General features: G+C 45.7%; 1 non-coding gene across 1 annotated transcript; it reads left to right on the forward strand.

The window, feature by feature from the left end:
- On the forward strand, nucleotides 1–72 carry TRNAM-CAU (transfer RNA methionine (anticodon CAU)). The gene has a single exon. It is a non-coding gene; the product is annotated as a tRNA-Met (tRNA).
- Nucleotides 73–7187: the final 7115 nt, after the last annotated feature.

Consider the following 7187-nt stretch of genomic DNA (forward strand, 5'->3'; position numbering starts at 1 on the left):
AGCAGAGTGGCGCAGTGGTAGCGTACTGGGCCCATAACCCAGAGGTCCGTGGATCGAAACCACGCTCTGCTAAATTAAAGCAAAATAGCACTTGCTATTTTCATATAAGTTAGTTTGTTCATACAATGATCATGTAAGCAGAATGGCGCAGTGGAAGCGTGCTGGGCCCATAACCCAGAGGTCCGTGGATCGAAACCACGCTCTGCTATGTTATTGAAAAGTAGCATTTGCTATTTTGGTATCAGTTAGTTTTTCATATAATGGTGATGTAAGCACAGTGGCGCAGTGGAAGCGTGCTGGGCCCATAACCCAGAGGTCCGTGGATCGAAACCACGCTCTGCTATGTTAATGCAAAGTAGCATTTGCTATATTGGTATCAGTTAGTTTTTCATATAATGGTAATGTAAGCAGAGTGGCGCAGTGGAAGCGTGCTGGGCCCATAACCCAGAGGTCCGTGGATCGAAACCACGCTCTGCTATGTTAATGCAAAGTAGCATTTGCTATATTGGTATCAGTTAATTTTTCATATAATGGTGATGTAAGCAGAGTGGCGCAGTGGAAGCGTGCTCGGCCCATAACCCAGAGGTCCGTGGATCGAAACCACGCTCTGCTATGTCATTGAAAAGTAGCATTTGCTATTTTGGTATCAGTTAGTTTTTCATATAATGGTGATGCAAGCAGAGTGGCGCAGTGGTAGCGTGCTTGGCCCATAACCCAGAGGTCCGTGGATCGAAACCACGCTCTGCTATGTTAATGCAAAGTAGCATTTGCTATTTTGGTATCAGTTAGTTTTTCATGTAAGGGTGATGTATGCAGAGTGGCGCAGTGGAAGCGTGCTGGGCCCATAACCCATAGGTCCTTGGATCGAAACCACGCTCTGCTATGTTAATGCAAAGTAGCACTTGCTATTTTGATATAAGTTAGTTTGTTCATACCATGATCATGTAAGCAGAGTGGCGCAGTGGAAGCGTGCTGGGCCCATAACCCAGAGGTCCGTGGATCGAAACCACGCTCTGCTATGTTATTGAAAAGTAGCATTTGCTATTTTGGTATCAGTTAGTTTTTCATATAATGGTGATGTAAGCAGAGTGGCGCAGTGGAAGCGTGCTGGGGCCAAAACCCAGAGGTCCGTGGATCGAAACCACGCTCTGCTATGTTAATGCAAAGTAGCATTTGCTATTTTGGTATCAGTTAGTTTTTCATATAATGGCGATGTAAGCAGAGTGGCGCAGTGGAAGCGTAATGGGCCCATAAACCAGAGGTCCGTGGATCGAAACCACGCTAAGCTAAATTAAAGCAAAATAGCACTTGCTATTTTGATATAAGTTAGTTTGTTCATACAATGATCATGTAAGCAGAATGGCGCAGTGGAAGCGTGCTTGGCCCATAACCCAGAGGTCAGTGGATCGAAACCACGCTCTGCTAAATTAAAGCAAAATAGCACTTGCTATTTTGATATAAGTTAGTTTGTTCATACAATGATCATGTAAGCTGAGTGGCGCAGTGGAAGCGTGCTGGGCCCATAACCTAGAGGTCCGTGGATCGAAACCACACTCTGCTATGTTAATGCAAAGCAGCACTTGCTATTTTGATATAATTTAGTTTGTTCATACCATGATCATGTAAGAAGAGTAGCGCAGTGGAAGCTTGCTGGGCCCATAACACAGAGGTCCGTGGATCGAAACCACACTCTGCTATGTTAATGCAAAGTAGCATTTGCTCTATTGGTATCAGTTAGTTTTTCATATAATGCTGATGTAAGCAGAGTGGCGCAGTGGAAGCGTGCTGGGCCCATAACACAGAGGTCCGTGGATCGAAACCACGCTCTGCTATGTTAATGCAAAGTAGCATTTGCTCTATTGGTATCAGTTAGTTTTTCATATAATGCTGATGTAAGCAGAGTGGCGCAGTGGAAGCGTGCTGGGCCCATAACCCAGAGGTCCGTGGATCGAAACCACGCTCTGCTATGTTATTGAAAAGTAGCATTTGCTATTTTGGTATCAGTTAGTTTTTCATATAATGGTGATGTAAGCAGAGTGGCGCAGTGGAAGCGTGCTGGGCCCATAACCCAGAGGTCCGTGGATCGAAACCACGCTCTGCTATGTTAATGCAAAGTAGCATTTGCTCTTTTGGTATCAGTTAGTTTTTCGTATATTGGTGATGTAAGCAGAGTGGCGCAGTGGAAGCGTGCTGGGCCCATAACCCAGAGGTCCGTGGATCGAAACCACGCTCTGCTATGTTATTGAAAAGTAGCATTTGCTATTTTGGTATCAGTTAGTTTTCATATAATGGTGATGTAAGCAGAGTGGCGCAGTGGAAGCGTGCTGGGCCCATAACCCACAGGTCCGTGGATCGAAACCACGCTCTGCTATGTTAATGCAAAGTAGCATTTGCTATTTTGGTATTAGTTAGTTTTTCATATAATGGCGACGTAAGCAGAGTGGCGCAGTGGAAGCGTGCTGGGCCCATAACCCAGAGGTCCGTGGATCGAAACCACGCTCTGCTATGTTAATGCAAAGTAGCATTTGCTCTTTTGGTATCAGTTAGTTTTTCATAAATTGGTGATGTAAGCAGAGTGGCGCAGTGGAAGCGTGCTGAGCCCATAACCCAGAGGTCCGTGGATCGAAACCACGCTCTGCCATGTCATTGAAAAGTAGCATTTGCTATTTTGGTATCAGTTAGTTTTTCATATAATGGTGATGTAAGCAGAGTGGCGCAGTGGAAGCGTGCTTGGCCCATAACCCAGAGGTCCGTGAATCGAAACCACGCTCTGCTATGTTAATGCAAAGTAGCATTTGCTATTTTGGTATCAGTTAGTTTTTCATATAATGGTGATGTAAGCAGAGTGGCGCAGTGGAAGCGTGCTGGGCCCATAACCCAGAGGTCCGTGGATCGAAACCACGCTCTGCTATGTTAATGCAAAGTAGCATTTGCTATTTTGGTATCAGCTAGTTTTTCATATAATGGTAATGTAAGCAGAGTGGCGCAGTGGAAGCGTGCTGGGCCCATAACCCAGAGGTCAGTGGACCGAAACCACGCTCTGCTATGTTAATGCAAAGTAGCATTTGCTATTTTGGTATCAGTTAATTTTTCATATAATGGTGATGTAAGCAGAGTGGCGCAGTGGAAGCGTGCTGGGCCCATAACCCAGAGGTCCGTGGATCGAAACCACGCTCTGCTATGTTAATGCAAAGTAGCATTTGCTATTTTGGTATCAGTTAGTTTTTCATATAATGGTGATGTAAGCAGAGTGGCGCAGTGGAAGCGTGCTGGGCCCATAACCCAGAGGTCCGTGGATCGAAACCACGCTCTGCTATGTTAATGCAAAGTAGCATTTGCTCTTTTGGTATCAGTTAGTTTTTCATAAATTGGTGATGTAAGCAGAGTGGCGCAGTGGAAGCGTGCTGAGCCCATAACCCAGAGGTCCGTGGATCGAAACCACGCTCTGCCATGTCATTGAAAAGTAGCATTTGCTATTTTGGTATCAGTTAGTTTTTCATATAATGGTGATGTAAGCGAGTGGCGCAGTGGAAGCGTGCTGGGCCCATAACCCAGAGGTCCGTGGATCGAAACCACGCTCTGCTATGTTAATGCAAAGTAGCATTTGCTATTTTGGTATCAGCTAGTTTTTCATATAATGGTGATGTAAGCAGAGTGGCGCAGTGGAAGCGTGCTGGGCCCATAACCCAGAGGTCCGTGGATCGAAACCACGCTCTGCTATGTTAATGCAAAGTAGCATTTGCTATTTTGGTATCAGTTAATTTTTCATATAATGGTGATGTAAGCAGAGTGGCGCAGTGGAAGCGTGCTGGGCCCATAACCCAGAGGTCCGTGGATCGAAACCACGCTCTGCTATGTTAATGCAAAGTAGCATTTGCTATTTTGGTATCAGTTAGTTTTTCATATAATGGTGATGTAAGCAGAGTGGCGCAGTGGAAGCGTGCTGGGCCCATAACCCAGAGGTCCGTGGATCGAAACCACGCTCTGCTATGTTAATGCAAAGTAGCATTTGCTCTTTTGGTATCAGTTAGTTTTTCATAAATTGGTGATGTAAGCAGAGTGGCGCAGTGGAAGCGTGCTGAGCCCATAACCCAGAGGTCCGTGGATCGAAACCACGCTCTGCCATGTCATTGAAAAGTAGCATTTGCTATTTTGGTATCAGTTAGTTTTTCATATAATGGTGATGTAAGCAGAGTGGCGCAGTGGAAGCGTGCTGGGCCCATAACCCAGAGGTCCGTGGATCGAAACCACGCTCTGCTATGTTAATGCAAAGTAGCATTTGCTATTTTGGTATCAGCTAGTTTTTCATATAATGGTGATGTAAGCAGAGTGGCGCAGTGGAAGCGTGCTGGGCCCATAACCCAGAGGTCCGTGGATCGAAACCACGCTCTGCTATGTTAATGCAAAGTAGCATTTGCTATTTTGGTATCAGTTAATTTTTCATATAATGGTGATGTAAGCAGAGTGGCGCAGTGGAAGCGTGCTGGGCCCATAACCCAGAGGTCCGTGGATCGAAACCACGCTCTGCTATGTTAACGCAAAGTAGCATTTGCTATTTTGGTATCAGTTAGTTTTTCATAGAATGGTGATGTAAGCAGAGTGGCGCAGTGGAAGCGTGCTGGGCCCATAACCCAGAGGTCCGTGGATCGAAACCACGCTCTGCTATGTTAATGCAAAGTAGCATTTGCTCTTTTGGTATCAGTTAGTTTTTCATAAATTGGTGATGTAAGCAGAGTGGCGCAGTGGAAGCGTGCTGAGCCCATAACCCAGAGGTCCGTGGATCGAAACCACGCTCTGCCATGTCATTGAAAAGTAGCATTTGCTATTTTGGTATCAGTTAGTTTTGCATATATTGGTGATGTAAGCAGAGTGGCGCAGTGGAAGCGTGCTTGGCCCATAACCCAGAGGTCCGTGAATCGAAACCACGCTCTGCTATGTTAATGCAAAGTAGCATTTGCTATTTTGGTATCAGTTAGTTTTTCATATGATGGTGATGTAAGCAGAGTGGCGCAGTGGAAGCGTGCTGGGCCCATAACCCAGAGGTCCGTGGATCGAAACCACGCTCTGCTATGTTAATGCAAAGTAGCATTTGCTATTTTGGTATCAGCTAGTTTTTCATATAATGGTAATGTAAGCAGAGTGGCGCAGTGGAAGCGTGCTGGGCCCATAACCCAGAGGTCCGTGGACCGAAACCACGCTCTGCTATGTTAATGCAAAGTAGCATTTGCTATTTTGGTATCAGTTAATTTTTCATATAATGGTGATGTAAGCAGAGTGGCGCAGTGGAAGCGTGCTTGGCCCATAACCCAGAGGTCCGTGGATCGAAACCACGCTCTGCTATGTTAACGCAAAGTAGCATTTGCTATTTTGGTATCAGTTAGTTTTTCATAGAATGGTGATGTAAGCAGAGTGGCGCAGTGGAAGCGTGCTGGGCCCATAACCCAGAGGTCCGTGGATCGAAACCACGCCCTGCTATGTTATTGAAAAGTAGCATTTGCTATTTTGGTATCAGTTAGTTTTTCATATAATGGTGATGTAAGCAGAGTGGCGCAGTGGAAGCGTGCTGGGCCCATAACCCAGAGGTCCGTGGACCGAAACCACGCTCTGCTATGTTAATGCAAAGTAGCATTTGCTATTTTGGTATCAGTTAGTTTTTCATATAATGGTAATGTAAGCAGAGTGGCGCAGTGGAAGCGTGCTGGGCCCATAACCCAGAGGTCCGTGGACCGAAACCACGCTCTGCTATGTTAATGCAAAGTAGCATTTGCTATTTTGGTATCAGTTAATTTTTCATATAATGGTGATGTAAGCAGAGTGGCGCAGTGGAAGCGTGCTGGGCCCATAACCCAGAGGTCCGTGGATCGAAACCACGCTCTGCTATGTTAATGCAAAGTAGCATTTGCTATTTTGGTATCAGTTAGTTTTTCATATAATGGTGATGTAAGCAGAGTGGCGCAGTGGAAGCGTGCTGGGCCCATAACCCAGAGGTCCGTGGATCGAAACCACGCTCTGCTATGTTAATGCAAAGTAGCATTTGCTCTTTTGGTATCAGTTAGTTTTTCATAAATTGGTGATGTAAGCAGAGTGGCGCAGTGGAAGCGTGCTGAGCCCATAACCCAGAGGTCCGTGGATCGAAACCACGCTCTGCCATGTCATTGAAAAGTAGCATTTGCTATTTTGGTATCAGTTAGTTTTGCATATATTGGTGATGTAAGCAGAGTGGCGCAGTGGAAGCGTGCTTGGCCCATAACCCAGAGGTCCGTGAATCGAAACCACGCTCTGCTATGTTAATGCAAAGTAGCATTTGCTATTTTGGTATCAGTTAGTTTTTCATATAATGGTGATGTAAGCAGAGTGGCGCAGTGGAAGCGTGCTGGGCCCATAACCCAGAGGTCCGTGGATCGAAACCACGCTCTGCTTTGTTAATGCAAAGTAGCATTTGCTATTTTGGTATCAGCTAGTTTTTCATATAATGGTAATGTAAGCAGAGTGGCGCAGTGGAAGCGTGCTGGGCCCATAACCCAGAGGTCCGTGGACCGAAACCACGCTCTGCTATGTTAATGCAAAGTAGCATTTGCTATTTTGGTATCAGTTAATTTTTCATATAATGGTGATGTAAGCAGAGTGGCGCAGTGGAAGCGTGCTGGGCCCATAACCCAGAGGTCCGTGGATCGAAACCACGCTCTGCTATGTTAATGCAAAGTAGCATTTGCTATTTTGGTATCAGTTAATTTTTCATATAATGGTGATGTAAGCAGAGTGGCGCAGTGGAAGCGTGCTGGGCCCATAACCCAGAGGTCCGTGGATCGAAACCACGCCCTGCTATGTTAATGCAAAGTAGCATTTGCTATTTTGGTATCAGTTAGTTTTTCATATAATGGTGATGTAAGCAGAGTGGCGCAGTGGAAGCGTGCTGGGCCCATAACCCAGAGGTCCGTGGATCGAAACCACGCTCTGCTATGTTAATGCAAAGTAGCATTTGCTCTTTTGGTATCAGTTAGTTTTTCATATATTGGTGATGTAAGCAGAGTGGCGCAGTGGAAGCGTGCTGAGCCCATATCCCAGAGGTCCGTGGATCGAAACCACGCTCTGCTATGTCATTGAAAAGTAGCATTTGCTATTTTGGTATCAGTTAGTTTTTCATATAATGGTGATGTAAGCAGAGTGGCGCAGTGGAAGCGTGCTTG

Source organism: Phalangium opilio, unplaced genomic scaffold (assembly GCF_054372755.1).
Source record: "Phalangium opilio isolate 3A_F unplaced genomic scaffold, DU_Popi_V2 ptg000078l_1, whole genome shotgun sequence".
NCBI classification, from domain to species: Eukaryota; Metazoa; Arthropoda; class Arachnida; order Opiliones; family Phalangiidae; genus Phalangium; species Phalangium opilio.